This window comes from Euprymna scolopes, chromosome 33 (assembly GCF_053919585.1).
Source record: "Euprymna scolopes isolate OS-2025 chromosome 33, ASM5391958v1, whole genome shotgun sequence".
Lineage (NCBI taxonomy): Eukaryota > Metazoa > Mollusca > Cephalopoda > Sepiida > Sepiolidae > Euprymna > Euprymna scolopes.
In genome coordinates this window covers 63,419,888-63,439,676 of record NC_136514.1, presented here as the reverse complement: position 1 = coordinate 63,439,676, position 19,789 = coordinate 63,419,888, and the positions used below count along the sequence as shown (strand labels likewise).

General features: G+C 33.3%; 1 long non-coding RNA gene across 1 annotated transcript in view; it reads right to left on the bottom strand.

Annotated features, from left to right (window-relative positions):
• LOC145258265 (uncharacterized) overlaps positions 1–18,508 on the bottom strand; it is a 28,894-nt gene extending 10,386 nt beyond the window's left edge. Inside the window, exon 1 of the long non-coding RNA XR_013864083.1 lies at positions 18,082–18,508. This is a non-coding gene — a long non-coding RNA (uncharacterized LOC145258265). The remainder of the gene's footprint in view (positions 1–18,081) is intronic.
• Between the last annotated feature and the right edge of the window lie 1,281 nt (positions 18,509–19,789).

Here is a 19,789-nt window from a genome sequence, read left to right as displayed (position 1 = left end):
GCAATATGGTTTCCGTTCTGCTAAATTTACAGCAGATGTGCTAACGGTAATATCTCATAGAATTAGTAAATTTTTTGACGGAGACTTCCTTCCTAGGGCAGTTGCTTTTGACATTTCAAAGGCCTTCAATAGGGTATCGCATAAAGGTCTACTTTATAAGATATCTAGCTATGGTATAGCTGGAAATTTTTTCTCAATTATTAAATCATTTCTGTCCGATAGATTCATAAGAGTAGTGGTTGATGAGCAGAAATCAGAAGCTCACAGTATTAATACTGGAGTCCCTTAGGGGTCCATCCTGGGCCCAACTCTCTTTCTGATCTACATCAATGATCTTCCAAATAACATCTTAAGACCATTCGTTGACATTTATACTGACGACACTACCACCTATGGCAACACATCAAAGGCCTAAATGACCAAGTTCTCTCTGACTCTTCCTCCTCTGATCTTGAGCATGTGGTACAATGGGGAAAGCAGTGGCTGGTTACTTTTAATGCATCTAAAACCAAGCTCCTATCTTTACACCATCACCACTCTGATTCCCATCTGTCATCAATTGAAATGAATGGCTCTCGGCTTGGGGAGTCCTCATGTTTTGACAAACTTCTGGGTCTGACCTTTACTCCTGATTTGAAATAGAACACATACATCAAATCCGTTGCCAAAATCGCTGGAAAAATGGTAGAATCCTTCTACCGCTCTAGTAGATATCTCACTCCTAATGCAATTCTCTACCTAATATAAAAGCCAGGTTTGGCCAATGATGGAGTACTGTTGCCACATCTGCTAGAAGCAGCTTATCCTGCCTTGGTATTTATTTGCTTCTCCACTAATCAAAATAGGCACAAGGCCATTTTTTAATGTGGGGAGGGGGGAGAAAGGGGGACCAGCTTATTCTGCCTTGACAAAATTCAAAATAGATTTCGTAGCTTAGCGGGGGATGCCCTTTTCTCTTCCCTTCTACCTCTTTATGACGCTGCGAGCCTGTTTCTGCTTTATCATTATTTTCATGGCAGGTGCTCGTCGGAGCTCCAATCTATGGTCCTTCTGTGGCGTGACTGTCCTAGGGAGCGATTGGACTCCCCACTGCGGGGGGGGGGGAGACTGAAGCTCCCAAAACACTGGAGAATGCCTGGCAGATATGATTATTTTATTTGTTAAGTATTGTTGTATGCCCGGGCAACGGCATCCAACCCTGCTGAAAGAAGATAAATTTTATTGTTTGGTGAAAAATGACAACCTGACGTCACTGTGAGAGACATAACGAAGTATACTTTCATTTCTGTTAACAAGGAGCGCTGACTCAGGGTTGGTTGGCCTCTGAGTGCAGTACCAGATCGGGAGGTCACAGGATTAACCTTTTCGACCGTGAGAAACAGGCCTGAGAGAGTTTGCAGATTCACAGGTACACACACGGGGAATAGGGAATTTCTCTGAGGTGACGTAATTAGTGGTGATTGGTCTAGGCGGTAGCCCGACCTACCCCTGACCTGACTACATAAACGAGTCCTCTGGCTGAAATCAAGAGTTGGAGCTGAGATTCGAGAGAAATCAAATACAATCGAAGGGTCGTCACCCCCTCTCTTCCCGAACCGTCATCACCACAGTAATTAATCTAATTGGAACCTAGTAAAGTTTTGTCAAAATCAACAACTGATATCAAACAAAATCAACAACAATATCTCTATATAAATAAAATGAACTCATTTTTCCCGTCTGATTTTGACATTAATAGGATTAAAAATCAAGATATTTCATGCAAATATAATATGCACAAACGGCAGAACAATATCTGAGGTGTGTTATAGGCTTATTATTTCTCAAATTCCTCCGTAATCTTAGATTTCTATACCTTTTCTGCTGAAAAGTCACGGCCAAAATCGGTTAAGATCAATGGAAGTGGTAAAATATTTTCTCTCTAATAAATTCCTCCTCCCCCTGCCACCACTTAACACCGTTTGGGGATCGTTCACAAGGAACAGTTGAGAAGAGAACACCGGTTTGGCTTCGTAGTTCTTTCATGTGAAGTTATTTAAAATCACTAAACTAAGCTGCAGTGCTCTGTGGCGTAGTGGTTAGCGTGCTGGACAATTCACATTATATTTTCACGTTCGCGCCGACCTACCGTAGTCGGTTTTTTTTTCCTAAACAACTGGAATAGACTTTTCTTAGTGGCCGAAGTGCTAACGTTGCAGATGTTTTTTTTTGTTTTTTTTTTCACACTTTATTTTCCTACTTTTGCTCATGACTCCGGGTTTGATCCTTCCTACTTACCTACCATAACATTTTTTAAAACTCCCCCCCGTCCCGGAAACAAACGCTCGGGCAACGCCGGGTACCCCCGCTAGTAATTTTATATTGTGTATACCTATCTTGAATTAACCAGTAGAATAGATATAATCGAGTTTGTCATTCTTTTGCACGCATGAAATGATTCATTTCTAGGGCGACAGATCGATGAAGCAGCGGGCTATCAACCCGAAGGTGACAGATCTTTCGACCAAATCGATTAACGGGTCCTACTGTGCCGAGATACCTTGCAAAGAATCTCCTGCGAAAGACGAGCACAAGTCACATTGGGGTGCGTGACTGAGGATTGATTCGTATGTGATAAGGAGATCCCTATTAAGGGTCACCGACCTTTTCACACTTCCTCGCCAAACTTTCACGAAAAACACTCGTCTAGCCAAAATCATTATCAATAATTTCCTCCACTCTTTATCTGTGCCTAAACCTAAGCGTAGATTCCATGAACAAAGCTTCACGCCTGCTTTCCAGCTGACTACAATTTGATTTGCTTCAAGTCCAACGTAAACAAGTTCTTGATGAACTGTCCCCCTAAGTAATACAATTTACAAAATTTCCACTACTTACGATTACTACGTTATAATCCCATTTAGTGTACACCCATTAACCCTTATCCTCGAGTGGCCTATGGGCCTTGATAAGTGGTGACTCCTATGTAAAATAAAAAACTTTGCGTTTATCCCATGCTTTTATGAGCTGATTATACACGTTTGTACTGATTAGCGTCCGGCATGAGAAAATTTCAATTTTTAGAATGACATCAGTGAAAAATTCTAATGACGAAAGATAATACAATTGACTACTATAACTGCTACTAATAATACTACAAAGTGCTTTTATTTTAATACTGGCCTAGGTGCCCGTCATTGCCCGGGTGTTTGAAAGTGTGAGTTGAGCAAAAAAAGAAAAAAGAAAAGAAAAAAAGTGGTAGTGGGCAGGCTCGAACACGTACCGCGAATGAGAAAAAGAATGTGGGGGGAAAAACCCTGACATCTTTTCCGTTGCGCCCATTAAGGCTACTCAATCAAAAAGAGGGGATGACTTTCGAAAATATCGGCGAAAAAAAGCTACCCCCTCCTTGTAGAAAAGTGCCTAGTTGCGGGCGAAGGAATTAATGTTTTTAGCCAATTTTTCGATATTTGTCGTCCGAAGGGTCGCGCTTCAAAACGATACCGATCTCGTGAAAATCAGTCGCCTCTGTCAAAAGTCTTAGGCAAACATACATAAATACATACATACATACATACATACATACATACATACATACATACATACATACATACATACATACAGGTAAGATTTATATTTTTCAAAATCTTAATGTCAAAATTTTTTTTACTATACTCTTAAGTTCAAAATATTATATCCAGAGCAGATCTTTTGTTGTTAGTAATAAGAATTTTCACGCGAATGAGTGACGAAACCACCTGATTGAACTACTCGGCCTGTAACGATTTTATAAAAAAGTATTCGTATAATATTCATCACTAAAAACTTGATTTTTTTTATTCAAAAGTAAAATATTCCCAAAGGTCGTTGATATGTGTAAGGATGGACATGGCTGAAAGAGATAATCGCCCATTAAACAAGGCTGAACTAATGGACATAAAATCAATAGATTGACAATCCTTTCAAACAACAACAACAAAATTCTATTAAAAAAGTGTTTTATCTTATTTAATGGTAAAACACAAAGGAAAACAAACATTACACAAATTTATTACATAAATCAGTTAAGTGAAGTAAATGGTTTCATTTTTTTTTTTTTGGTTTACTCGTTTTATTTTTTTTAGTTGAAACTTTTATATTTTCTATCGAGAGTCGGACGTAATTTGACGGCTTTTCTTCTTTATAATGAGAGGTTGGGCGTAGATTAGAAATTAAAAAAAAAAGCGGAAAGGCACTATCAATCAAACTCCAGCCTCCGTCCCATCGTCGCGATTTTGCAACTCTGTGTCCGTTTTGCAAGTATTTTAATGAGATGCGCTCTGACGAACTCATAACACTTGTTTCTTTTTAGCGTAAATATCCCGACGAACCTGAAAAGCAGCAAAATCCAGCCCCTTCACCGTAGAGATCCATAGATGTAAGCAAGTTCTTTCCTAAAAATGCTAAACTTTGGAATTTCCTCCTGGTCTCCTGTTTCCTGACTGCACTAACATGCAGAAATTTAAATGTAATGTGAATTAACATCTCACTATTAAACTGCCTACATAGTGTCTTCTGTACATATGATCCCAAATTGTAGCCCCTTATGTGCAACTTTCAGTGTGGCTTGTTTGGAGTGAATGTATGTAAAAGAAAATAATAAACGAAAATAATATTTGAAATATTCAGGAATTCAGCAAGAATCGAATTTGAATAACTGATCACCCATTTTTTATATTAAAACGAATTGGAGAAAATGGAGTTGGCTTCCATCGCCATAGGACGAATTTAAAAACATAAAACTGGACAAGAAATTATCGTCAAATATCGACATGAGCATAGGTAAGAATTCACGGGCGGTCTCTGTTCGAAAATCCAAATTCAAAACAGGTGTTGGATACAGAATGTAAAAGATGATGCTTTTTCGGAAACGTCATTGATCGTCTGCATCATGGATGATAAAACAGACAATTATTTGCCCTGATTCACTACGAAGCAGGCTTTCAAAGCGATGCCAATTGAAAGAAAACTTGAAAGCGGCGACGGCTGAAAGAATTGTATTTGCGATTCTTACGGATTCAGATACTCAAGAAAGTTAGGACGGAAATAATATGAATAGTTAATGGTTATCTCCCAAATCTAATTAAACTCTCCGAGAATGCAAGTTATTGTGAATTAGATGTGTGGAATAAAATTATGAAACTTCATACAAGAAATCGCGGTGAATAATAATAGTACGGGTGTTACATCACGCTTTATCGTGTGTGTCTAAACTATTGTACACCAGCGTTTTTTTGTGAACCCCGGTCTTTGATTGTCGGTGATGCCAGTTTATAAGCAATGTTTATTTGAAAAGAGAAACAGTCACATAAACATCAAACATCAAACATCAAACATCTGAGAGATAGATAGATAGATAGATAGATAGAAAGATAGATAGATAGGTAGATAGATAGATAGATAGATAGAGAGAGAGAGAGAGAGAGAGAGAGAGACTGACAGAGAGAGAGGTAGATAGATCGTTACATCTAACTACACTGCACGCGACTGTCCTACCTCTCGTTAGGGCTAATCGGAAACGGTGACATTCGTTTCCGTTTGCAACAATTGTCACTTCAAAGAGGCTGAAATCCCCAACCGGAAGTCACGTTATTTTATTGACTTCTGCCTTTAGATAATCTATGATCAGTCAACCTTTCAATTCAAACATCCTCTTCGTCATAACATGAGAGGGCATTTTCCTCTTTAAAATATGAAGAAATTACAATTTCTTACACAAATAATAAAATCAAATATAAATATAAAATGAATATAAAAATATATAAATATAAATAATACAAAATTAATATTATAATATATAATAATATTAAATATATTATATAATATAAAATATACTATATAATATATAATAATATAAAACTATCAAAATACATTACATTACAGTTACAAAATAAAAAGATTATTTGTAAGCGTTCCTGGAGAGTTATAAAAATAGAAAAGAAAAGTGTTCTTTTTCCGAGGGCTCCAGAAAGTTCCAAGTCGTAGTATTACATTTTAGCAGTTCTAGAAGGTTCCATTCACAACGACTATAAATAGACGTTAATAACGTCATAATTTCAGTTATTAAATCAGCTCTTTTGCGGCGACCTTTCAACTATTTATGACTCCGGCCAATATTCCTGGGATAAAATACGGTCGTAATAAATTTCAGAAATAAACCCTTACAAAAAACTGGACTATTGGTAAATATTGATTTTCTGATTTCATATTCTGACCAAAGAAATATATTATTATTTCTCAAACTCGATTATTATTTACACTGCGCACAAGCTAGATTAATGGAAAGCCGGATTTATCTCCCTTTTTTTTCTTGTAAATATTTGTTTTCATTGTTTATCTGTTCAATAAATTATTTTCTTTTTCTCTTTAACTCATTCTTTTAGGTTTTTTTTTTCAATATATGTTATGTGTCTACCTGTAGACATTTTCTTGCGCGCAGAAGTAAACATTAGGAATTTTGTAGGCTGATCAGGATTCAGGGTACCAGCGCATAACTTAATTATTGCGTAAGGTTTTAACTGTTTTTATATAAGCATAGCCTTTGATAACATGAAATGAAATCTTTGCAGATATTGCGCAAGTCTAGCAAAAGATCGATATATTTTGAAAAATATTCTTCAGAGTTAAACAAAAATAAATGTAAGAAGAATGATTTTATCATTATAATATAAATAACTAGAAAAAATAACCGTCCCAGGACGGGTAAAATTAATTTTCCGAACAAAACTGTTTTACAATAGGTTTATGATCCCGAAGATTAAACTATATAATATTTCTAAACCTTATATCTATAATTCTTATTCCATTTTGGATCAAAATCTATTACATGATTTCGAAAATGTCTAAAATTTGAGGTTTAAAGCTGAAGGGGGTTTAGGAAGAGATTTAAATTCCGGATATCTTGCTTTATTTGTGTCTAATGATTAATGATTAAATTCTGAAATATTCTAATCTTTAAATATGCCCCCTAAAATCCTTAAAAACATTGTAAAGCAACTGAAATCTATAGAATACGTGTTAATTGATGTCTAATACCTTTGTGGATCTGTAATAGACACGGAATGAGGACACAAACTCGTGATTAAGTCAAGCAAAGAATATTGATGAAAATATAAATGAAACAAATAAAAAGAATCGTTTACCATAAGTCTGACTAACAAGTATTAGACTACGGTTGTTCTAACACCGAGAGACGTGTACTACTGCTGCTCACAGTGAAGAGGAACGATTCCTGTAATCCGTAAAGGGGTGGGTACTAAAAGATCGGAGGTATTTAAAATTTCTCGAAGGACACCTACTCCATTTTTATCACATTTGCATAAAACTAAATTAAACTAAATACAACCCACATTACGACCATTACGTCTAACAGCTTTGTTCCAATGTATAATGATCGGTTAATTAACTGAAGAATGAACCATGTACATACATATGATATAAATAGACGCTAATAACGTCATAACTTCAGTTATTAAATCAGCTCTAAGAAGAAACGCTATTTTACACACGCATAATATTATGATCGGTTAATTAATTTAAGAATGAACCATGAACAAACTTACTTGTAAAATGTAAAACAAACAAAACAAAAAAAAAACAAACCCTAAAACATACAACTCATTCGACGAAAAAGGCAATCTTTTCCGAATGTAAGCAATCCGTTAAATAAACATTTTTTATTATTTAAAAATAATGCATGATAAAACAGTTTTGAGATTTGTTTGAAAGATTTAAGAATTGCAAAAGAAAATGCTAAAATTAAATTAATCGCCATAGTTGTTGTTGCTGTCACATTAAAATAAATAAAGCTTATTTCGTTTTTAAATGGAACTGTTGTCGGCTTAAGCAAATAATTAAAAAGATTAAATAAATCAACTTTAAATAATATTCCTAAAAAGAACAATTAAAACAATTCTATTACTAAAATCATTTAATAACATAGAACTAATTATTAAAACAGATTTTTTAAAATGTAATATGTAAATTAGGTAAATTCTAAACTGAGATTTCCTTTGAAAAAGTTGTATGATGGAAGAAAAGTGTATAATGTCAATTCAGAAGATCATAAAGTTAATATGAAAATTAATTTATGAAAGAGTTTACCTTTTGTACATATTAATCTAATTATGAGTAAGCAAACACTCGCCTAAAATGATGTTTCCGCTGATGACATATATCGTTAGTAAAATACCTGTGATGCAGTTTCCGGTTCTTACGAAACAAATTTTTGGCTGTAAGACGTTTCCATTCATGTATTAATAAATATGAAACAAAAGGCATATTATGCAGAATTATGTCGCTAAATTATCTGAGGGCAATATATATATATATATATATATATATATATATATATATATATATATATATATATATATAATTATTTTTTACTATAATAATTAAATACCTACAGACACTAGTGTTTCATCCTTTCGGGAATCTTCAGTGCAGGGTGTCACGATTAATACCAGTCGAACGATTTGAACCCCGCAACACGAGACATCTCTGGCTCGATTAGCGGAGACCTAATCCATTTGGCTACCATTAACCGCGTGAAGTAACGTTGAATTTAAACATCTTAATTTTTTAAATGTTCATTTACGTCAGTCAGACAGTGATTTAATCGGTATACGATGATCTATGCATAAGAGCTAAATTGACCGACTTTTAATTCAACTGAAAGTGCTCAACGATAAGAAACGAATTTCTTAAAGGGGCTGTCATAATTATTTTATGAACGAAAAAAATTATTTTATCAAAAAAATACATGGAATATAAAATATCAATATGGACAAATTTTCCTAAATGAAGAATGGAAGCATCTATTGATTAGTATTTTATATAGGTAAGTGATTTTTTAATTCATATATAGAGATAAGCACTGGCATTTTCTCTTTGATGTTTAAATTTTCTAATAATTTCTCAATAATCTCCATCTTATCTATTTTTGTTTATAGAATGATACCCTCTCTCTCTCTCTCTCTCTCTCTCTCTGAGAGAAAAATAGTGCAGCATCTAAGTAGAAACTAAAATTTGGAAGTGTAGATTATTATATGTGAAATAAATAAATAAAATAAATAAATCGGGGAAGAAAATTAATTATTAAAATAAAAGAAGAGATACACCCACTTTATATCATATTGTTTAAATGTACGACTGTTGAGGACAACTTGGATTCTTCTCTTATTTTGAAAGAATTTAATTATGTTAAGTATTCGTCCAGTGATACCGTGTGGTCTGATTTTCGTTCCAAACCCTGTCAAAAGCCTTAGATGTATCTAGGGCTACCGCTCTACTTTCCCCTGATTCGTTCAGTGTATGGTATATACGTTCATACATAGGATATCTGCTGTAGAACGAACTTGCCTAAATCCATATTGTTGTTCGGTCAGAAGGTTAACAACTGTAAGCTTGGTTAATTATGGACTCAAATATTTTGACAAAAAGCAAGAAAAGGCTAATGAGGCGATAATTTAATGAGTCAGTTCTTTCGCCACGATTCTAGTAAACTGGCAACATAGAAGCAGTTTTCAGCAATTAGGAAAGCAAGATTCGTTTAGGCATTTGTTTAAAGCTTGGAGAGGACTGGAGCCATCTCAGCAGAGCATTGTTTTAATAGTATAGCCGGGATGAGGTCGGGTCCACCTGTTTTGAGGTTTTATGATATCATGCAACTGAGAAGCGGTGATTTTCAGATCTTCTAATGTGACGTCTGTCCACAAAAGAAAGTCGAGGAGGGAGTGGTTTGCTGGGTCCAATGTGGAGTTTGAAGGGAGAGATTTGCTGGGTCCAAGCATGTTAGCCTTCTCGGTTGCCGTGCAATATATATATATATATATATATACTGCTGATCAAAAATTTAAGACCACTTAAAAACTTAAAAAACAACTTTTTTTAAAGGATAGATTTTAAACTCTTCCAACTTACACTTGCATATATTCTAGAAATAAGCGATTAATAATAAAATAATCAATAAATAGCGACTGTCTTATATATAGATTACTAATGCAGACAAATTAAAATTCACGAAACGATAAAAGAAATGAAAACATAAATAATACATACAAGGGCCCGACAATATTTTTCGGACACTTTGAAAAAAGTACTTCAAGGTGGTTACTAGTGCCAAAAACTTTTGAGATTGTACGTACGTAATTGAGGAGTGAAATTTCACTACTAGTGGAATCATTTTTTTAGTTTGGCTTTGATAATTTTAGTTTTTTTGTGATTTTTGCGAAAACTTGCGTGACACTATTTTTTGGACAAAAAAAAAATCCTATTTTATTAAAAGCTATATTCATGTATATGTTGCTGTATACAAATTTTCTGCTTGTACACTTAGCTGTCATTAGAATCAATTATCAGTTCTATTCTACTGGCAAAACAATTCAGTTTAATGAGGTAAAAAGAAGTCGTTTGTTTGGCACAGAAGAACCGGAAAGATGGCCTCAGCATCAGAATGATCGCCATGGATTTGAAGCTGTCAAAATCAACGGTTGCGTACACACTGAGACAAACTCCGAGCGGAAAAGGAAGAGAGGACGGAAAAGATCAATTGGCAAGAGGACTGAAAGGAGAATGAATAGGACTGTGACACGGCTTTTGTCATCTGGAGAAAAAGATACAGCAAGAAAAGTGAAGGATAAATCTGAATTGGATGTAAACGTTCAAACAGTACAAAGAACGCTGCATAGGATGTGTTTGAAGTATGCAAAGGCTAAGAAAAAAATACACTAACAAAGAAACACAAAGAAGCAAGACTGGAGAGTGCTAAAAGGTGGTTAACAAAGTATGTTGACTTTAAGAAGGTTATATTTACTGATGAAAAGCGTTTCAAGTTTGATGTGCCCGATGGATGGTGTACTTGGTTAAGAAGGGGCGAGTCTGTTGTACTGAACAAACGACAGATGGAAAGAGGAGAAATTATGGTTTGGGGTATGATCTTTGCTAATGGAAATATATGATTGGAGTGGCTGAAAGGACGACAGAACAGCGAAAGCTACAAACAGTTGATGGATGAGAAAGCCCTACCAAGGATAAGAAGAGAGACGAGGAGTGATTTCGTTCTACAGCAAGACAATTGCAGCATCCATGTGTCGAAACTCATGAAAGAATTGATGGCTAAAGTGAATATGACTACTTTGGAATGGCCTGCAAAAAAGCTCAGATCTAAATTTAATAGAAAATACTTGGGAAATGCTTGCGCAACTTGTCTATGATGGACCTGAAATAACGAAAGAGGCTCAACTATGGGAACGAATACTTGATGCCCAAAAAACAAAAAAACAAAAAAAACAAAACAAAAAAACAAACAACTAATAGAAACACTAGAGATATTATTGTGCATGTGTTTGATCATTAGGAAGAAAGATTGATACAAAGTTATTGAGAAGAAAAGTTATATTACAGGCTATTAACAGTTTTTCAACAATGTCCGAAAAATAATGTCGCGTGTGTTTTGTAAAAAATAATAAAAATGAAATATTTTTCCTTACATAATCGATTTTCTTCCATTTTTATTACATTGTCTTTATATGTTTATGCTATTCTATTGAAGGAATTTCGCCACTCTATGGTACTCGGAAAGTCGAATGCTAAAGTGTCCGAAAACTATTGTCGGGCGCTTGTATATGCCAAAAAGTTTGTGAGTTATGTATAAACTATTGTAGTTCATAAATACATATACATGGGTCGTTATGTTTATGTTGGTATATAATAATATGTATATATATTTTTAAGATGAAGGGTTACACATACCCATTTGCTGTTGAAGTTGCATACGTATATATATATATATATATATATATATATATATATATATATATATATATATATATATATATATGCATGCGTGTGTGCGTATTGACATACGTTTGTACTCGTGTTCTGATATGAGTGCTTAATGTATGTAAGGAATTAACTGATCAAACTTGTTGAACCTCTCTCTGTATGTGTATGTGTGTTGTTGTATGTGTATGGATATATATGTGTTTATGTGTGTATGGACATATATGTGCGTGTGCGTGTGTATGTGTGTGCCTAAGATTATGGAGGCAGAAGGGATCTCATTGATTCCCGAAAAAAATGTCAGGTGATTAAAGACTACAATAACCGAGAAACCACAAATCAGCATATAATTGTATATCTCTATTTCTATCTCTATCTCTCTACTAATATATAATATGAACTTTGTCTGTCTGGCCACAAAACGTAGCGAAATAACCGATATATATATATATATATATATATATATATATATATATATATATATATATATGTATATATATATATATATATATATATAAATATCGATTTTTTTTTCAATTATTTCTTCCCATTCATTGGGAATGTCATATTCGATGCGAAAATTAAGAAGATACATAGCATATCAAAACGTTGTTTTCATGCAACAACCCTTCCGATGTTTTCTTCCTTTTTCTGCACACACACACACACACACACACACACACACACACACACACACACACACACACACACACACACACACACACACACACACACACACACACACACACACACATATATATATGTGCGTATGTGTTTGCAGAAAAAGGAAGAAAATATCGGAAGGGTTGTTGCATGAAAACAACGTTTTGATATGCTATGTATCTTCTTAATTTTCGCATCGAATATGACATTCCCAATGAATGGGAAGAGATAATTGAAAAAAAAAACTCGATATTTTCATTCGGATATTTTTTCATATTGTTCTGACGTTTTACGAACGATTATTTCAAGTGTTTCAACAGATAAAATCGAAAAAAAAAAGTCGATAATAAAAATAAACCAATTAAAACCAATTAATTCTTTCCATGCCATTAACAATTACATTTTAAAACAATTATAATTGTTTCAATTCATATCAATATCTATGATCAAAATATGATTGTATTTCTGTAATCAATCATCATCGTAATATTATTATTTGTACTCACTAGGAGTTCTCCAACAGACAATCATCAGAGACTACTCACTACTACTGACAATAACCTGTGGTGCATCCTGGAGTCTTTCCAGATTTCTAGTTCTCTCCGCTTCTTTTGATAATCTTTGCAAATAACTTTGCATTATCGCAACAGTCGTCCACCATTGACTTCTTACTGACAACGGCCATTAGTCTTCATTAGAATTTGGGTGGCAATAAGCTTCTCCAAAGTTCCAGTCCTCATCTCACTCATCCAGTGGAGGTCTTGTTAGTGCTTTCCCGTCTCAGGATTTAAATTCTCGTCGACTCTTTACGATTATTTGGTGTAGCGCTAGTCAATGCTAACACCACCGTATTTTCTTTTTGTCGAGGGCATAGTTAACTTACAACTTTGCTGTTTCAGTTTCCTTGGTTCCATATAACCAGTTAGCGTTTGTAGCTCATGTGGGTTTGTTTCTGCGTTCGAAGGTTTTCCTTAAGATTCTGTTGTATAATCTCAGTCTTCCCCTTGATTTCCAATTCTCCTAGCCATTTTTTCAAGTTTTTTAGGACTGTTATTAATGCTACTACAATTATTGGTATTATATTGAATTTCTTTATGTTCTATATTTCTATCAGTTCTCTGGCATGTTCGGCATATGTGTTCCGTTTATTATTATTATTATTATTATTATTATTATTATTATTATTATTATTATTATTATTATTATCATTATTATTATTATTATTTATATTATTATCATGTATATTATTATGTATATTATTATGTATACTATTATTATGTATATTATTATTATTATTATTATTATTATTATTATTATTATTTATTATTAGTATTATTTATATTATTATGTATATTATTTATATTATTATTATTATGTATATTATTTATATTATTATTATGTATATTATTTATATTATTATTATTATTATTGTTGTTATTATTATTATTTAAATAATGCTACACTATGAACTTTTATATTTAATACGTTTTTCTAATTATTTGCTTTTGTTAAATTTTCTATAAAATAAAGCACGCACGCACACACACACACACACACACACACACACACACACATATATGAACTCGTTTACTTGCAATGGTTACCTTTTCAAACAATTATATTTATTTATATGTCGATACTGTACATCAGCCAATAATCAAGAGCAAGTTACTAAACTCTTTGCTAAAAAGTATTAAACTCGATTTTCTAAGATATAGCTGGAAGAGATAATAGAAGGAAAACAAAAACGATGAAGGCTGTTCAAAGGCTGCCGTAACAGCATGTGTGGTCACAGTTAAGTTTAAATTGTATATATATATATATATATATATATATATATATATATATATATATATATATATATATATATATATAAAATGAAAATTACAATTGAATTTACCAAAATGATCAAAGATGGTAAAATTAAAGTAAATTATAAATATTAAAGAATTAATATTTACAAAATTATCTCAGCTAGACATAAAAACTCGATAAAACCAAATAGAAAATAGAGCTTATAATATGAGCAAACAGTTAATAAAATATGCCTTTGGATTATTATGGACCATCTTCTTCCAATCACGGGATTTCCTTGGATTTTACTTGTACAAATGGAAATTCTTTTAACTTTCTTGAAGTTTTACATTTGGATTTTACCGTCACTGGATTTTTTTATCTTCCACCAGACTATCCATTCATGTTTAATCACCTTTTTCTTTACCATATTCCCTCTGCTTAACTTATTTTGTTTTCAAGTAAGATCTTTGACTTACTTGTTTCATCAAATACTTCTGCATGCAAAATCCGAACCCGCATTTTGCTAATTCCTACCCTCTGATGAGAAGGAAAGTATTTCTTCGAAACTCCGCGGATTAAGGACTATCCATTTATCTAGTGTTTCCTTTTCAGATTAAATATGTTTTTAACTCATTTCAAAGTGTTTTTTAACATATTTTATTAACTGTTTGTTCATATATATATATATATATATATATATATATATATATATATATATATATATATATATATATATATGTGTGTGTGTGTGTGTGTGTGTGTGTGTGTGTGTGTGTGTGTGTGTGTGCCTCCCTGTACATGGGTTTTCAGGACAACGTAGTATGAGGATACTTTCCCTGAAAGTAAACTCTGGCTAAATATTCAAAATAACTCGCAGCACATATTAGATCTCGCTTTTACGAGGAATGATAAATGATGTTACCTCAACATTAACAAGATTAACAAGATTAACAACATTAAGTTTGATACTCCATCATACTAAAGGAATTCTGGTCCTGGAATCCAGTAAGACCAAGAGACCACAAGAAAATATATACTATAACATATTCAAATGGTCAATTGAGGAGAGGGAATTTATGTTCTAAACATCTTTACTAACTCCCTGTTTGATAAAGGAATTTGATAATGCAATGTTCAAATATCTATGTATTTCATATTTAAAGATCATGTGTTTGCCCCAAGAAAGGATCCCCTTAATTTCTGAGAACTTCGACTGAAGCAAAAAAACAAAAACAAAACAAAAAAACAAAAACAAAAAACAAACAAACAAACAAAAAAAAAAAACACACGAGTATAATCGGAGATCATAAAACATAAATAATAAAAAAATGTCAATAATTTCTTGTGAAAAGTTATTTCATCGAAAATAGTTTTCCTGTCCCTTTGCTTCTTTATAATCCACGGGACAGTTATGCTCTTAGATTTGCAAAAACTGAACAACATATGAAAAACGATAACTTCTAATTAGTTGTGATCACTTCTATATGAAACATAAAGAAACCATAAGAGACGATTCAATGGAACTAATTTTGATGATATTTGCCAGTTGTTCCGTCATTCCATTATTCTGTTATTTTGTAGTTTTCCTGATTTTCTCCAAATAAATTCATTCACAAAATTTTACATATAATTAGATGATCATTTGCTTGCTTTTTATTTTTTCTTTAACTCCATCATGTCAGAGGCAGACAAAACAATTGCAAAACTCTTGAGTCAATCCAACCAAGATTCTTGGCACATATTCGACGCTATTGTTAAAATGTACATCGACAAATTCTAATGAAGCTTTTAGTTTGGTAAAATACAAGATAAATGTTACTCGTTGAGTCACCCATTAAATCCCGATTAGATTATTTGAATAAGGAAAAGTCAGTTGCAAAGTTAGTTAAATAAATAAATAAATAAAAATAAATTAAAAAAAAAATAAATAATAAAAAATAATAAATAAATAAACAAATAAATAAACAAATAAATAAATAAACAAACAAATAGTCTTTCTTAATTTATTTTTATTTCGGACTATTCGTCTCATCTTTATTAGTTGTTGTTTTTCATCTTTTATTGGTTTGTTTATTCACAACGTTGAATAAACAAACCAATAAAAGATGAAAAACAACAACTAATAAAGATGAGAATAGTAGTCCGAAATAAAAATAAATTAATATATAATGCTCATCTCAAAAATGAATTCCAATTAAGGAATAATATAAATAGTCTTTCTGTTCAATGAATTTTATCTCTTTTTATCTTTTTACCCCATTTTCTCTACAACTATAGGTTAAATAGTATTAGTGCTTGTGATGATATTCCCTATTATTTATGACTAAAAAAATAGTTTCTATCAGAGCGACTAAAGTGAATAAAAATTAAAAGGATCGATCATAGTTGAGGACGACCCGAAGGCTCCTTTTTCATTTATTACAATCGAGGTGTATGAGAGGGCGACATTTATTACCTCGAGGTGTATGAGAGGGCGACACTCCTTTTTCAGGATTACTCTTGATTCTCACCTGAAATGATGAATGTTTAAAAGCATGTGTATTTACTTTAAGTACTTTCAAGCAAATACATTACATGAAAGTACTTCGTTCAAACTCCTCGGCTTAATGTTCCAGCCAAATAGGTCCCACACTGTCAACTAGGCTTCGACATCTGTCCCATCGACGAAATGCTGCACCCTCTGCCTGTTTTACAAATATTTTAATGCTAGGTGTTCCGTACCCCCTCTACGTTAAACAAACCTGACAAGCAGCAAATTCCCACCCCTAATCCCAGATGCCAAAAGTTTCTTCCCCCGGACAGCTAAACTGAAATTCCCTTCCAGGTCACTGCTTCCCTGACTACTAACATGCAAAAGTTCAAGTGTAATGTAAACAGACACCTTGCTGCTCAACTCCCTGCATAGTATCCCTGCAAATTATGTCCGAGATAGTAGCCCAATACACCTAAAGTTGCATTGTGTCTTGTTTGGGGTGAAAAGGCAATTAAAACCAACAATTACAAGTACATTTTAAAGTCTTGCTCAAAATCCAACAAACGTGGGATTAATGGTTGTTTACATGAAACGAATGATGGTGACCTCAAGTAAAATTGGCTTGCTGTCGAGGTGGACTGAAAAAAAAATGGACACCAAATTGTCAAAAACTATTTTTTACAAGTATTTTACACTCATCACTTCTGAATCCAAAAAAATCATCATCTTCTGAATATAAAAAAATCATCATCTTCTGAATCTAAAAAATTGCGATTCATATTTTGTTTATATTTTTCCACTCGAAGTGATCATATGGGGAGGGGAGTGGGGTCAACGCGTGTTTTACTTGTTTAAATATGATTTAATAAAAAATTAAACGCAACAAACGCAAGTATGAGCATGACAAACCAAAAAAGGTCATCGACCTTTTTTTTTTTATTATTTAGATTATTAGGACTACTGTTTTCATCGTGAATTTTATTCTCACAACGTTTCGGCCGAAGTAACCTCCCACTTAGGCGGTTCTTGTCGAACTTAGGAATCATTATGTTCAACTCAAAAATTTGTACGGAATTTCGTATTTTATTTTTATTTTGTCCTCATTCCGTCAGTTCTTAATTGTATTCATAATATTTTCTATAGGACAAATTTCCGGTTCGAAATTCCGTAAAGATTATAGTTAGACATAAAGATTTGACAAGATACACCTAAAAAAGTCGAAAGTTATATCGTCCGTGACATTGTGAGAATAACAAGATGAGAACAATATTTCGAATTATCGAAACAATATCAATCCTCATCTAAAAAAAAAAAAAAAAAATTCAAAACAGAATAGAATGACTTACTTGTGAAAACTTGAAGTTTTGTAAAGTTGAAGATCTGCAAAGACTGCTGCAGCGTCGGCGTAGGCGGTAAGTCGGGGGGCGCGCTGTCGTTAATGGGTGCGAAGCTCGGATGGAGGCCCCCAGAATAGGTGTGAAGTTGATCAGACAAACGAGAATGTGAGACTTGGGGGAAATGAACGACGCTGAACGACTATCGAGACTAGTTTGAGACCGGTAGTGTATCGGCACCATTTATGTACACGCGCGCATTGTGGCACGTTGCAGATGGCAACGATAAGAAGGAGGTGGGAGGTGGGATTTTCTGCGAACGAGACAAACAACTCGGAAAATGGAGAAGGTGGAGCATTAGCGGCTAAAACAACGATATAACAATAGAATTTCAAAAAGTATTTCTTATTGAATTGGTTTTAGTGGGAGGTCTTATCACGTTAGGTGGCGTCGTTATCGTCGTTGTCGTCATCGCAGTGACGCAATATCTCGACTCGACAGGGCGGTGTTTTCTATCGTTCAAAAAGTAGAAAATCTGACTTTGTTTTTAACCTTAGTTCAACGCCCATTTTCCCAACGCGCGTCTCCTTCATTCATTTTTCTTTTCACTTCCATTGTTCTTTCTTCAATTTAAAGTCATTCTTTTTGTAGCTCCCCTTTTAAATTAATTCATTAAAAGGAACTCCTTATTTAAAGTATATTTTTCGCTACTTTCCTTTTTCACATTAAAGTATTTTTTGCTTCTTACCGTTTTTCTTTCTGATTTCCGTTAAATATTTTTAAAAGTTCTTTTTATTTTGTTTCGATTTATAACATTTTTCACCTCCCCACTTCTCTTTTTTTTGTGCAAAGTTTCTGTTTCGTTTTCCCCAAAATTCGTTTTTTTTAAACTGTACCTTTTTTTGTCACTTTCTTTCCTTTCAAGCCTTTATAATTTCTTGTTCTTATTTTTTCTTTCTCTTCAACCCATTCAACCCATTCGCTTTTCTCATTTTCTTTCTAATTCTTTTAGTTTTTATTTCTCAACTGTTTTCACCCCCCCCCCTCTGCCAGCGATGAAAAAGCTATTTCAGATTGACTCAAAATTCTTGAGTCAATCCAACCAAAATTCGACGCTATTTACATGAACTAATTCTAATGAAGTTTCATTATTTAGTTTGGTAAAATACTAGATTAATTTGACCCGCTGGATCACACATTGAACCCGGATTAGATTGTTTAAATCGGGAAAATTTTACAGCCCGTCGAAGTAAACAAAATAAAAGACAAAATAAAAATAGTCTCTGTTCGATGCATTGTTTTTTCACTTTTTTCCTTTTTCTCAAAAATAATTTTTAATAGTATTAATACTTGTGATGATATTCCCTATTGTTCATAATGGATTATTCCAATCTTTTATTTTGTAGTTAGTTTTATCATTTTTGATTATTGAGACACACACACACACACACACACACACACACACACACACACACACACACACACACACACACACACACACACACACACACACATATATATAGATATATAGATAGATAAAGAGAGAAAGAGAATGAGAGAGAGAGAAAATGAGAGAGAGAGAGAGTGAGAGTGGGTGTGGGTAATAAAGAGAGAGGATGAGAGTAATAAACAGGAATAAATGGGCGACGTGGTAAGTGAATTACAGTAAATAAGAATAATTAAAATGGATTTTTTTTTCAAAACTATCTCAATTCAATGA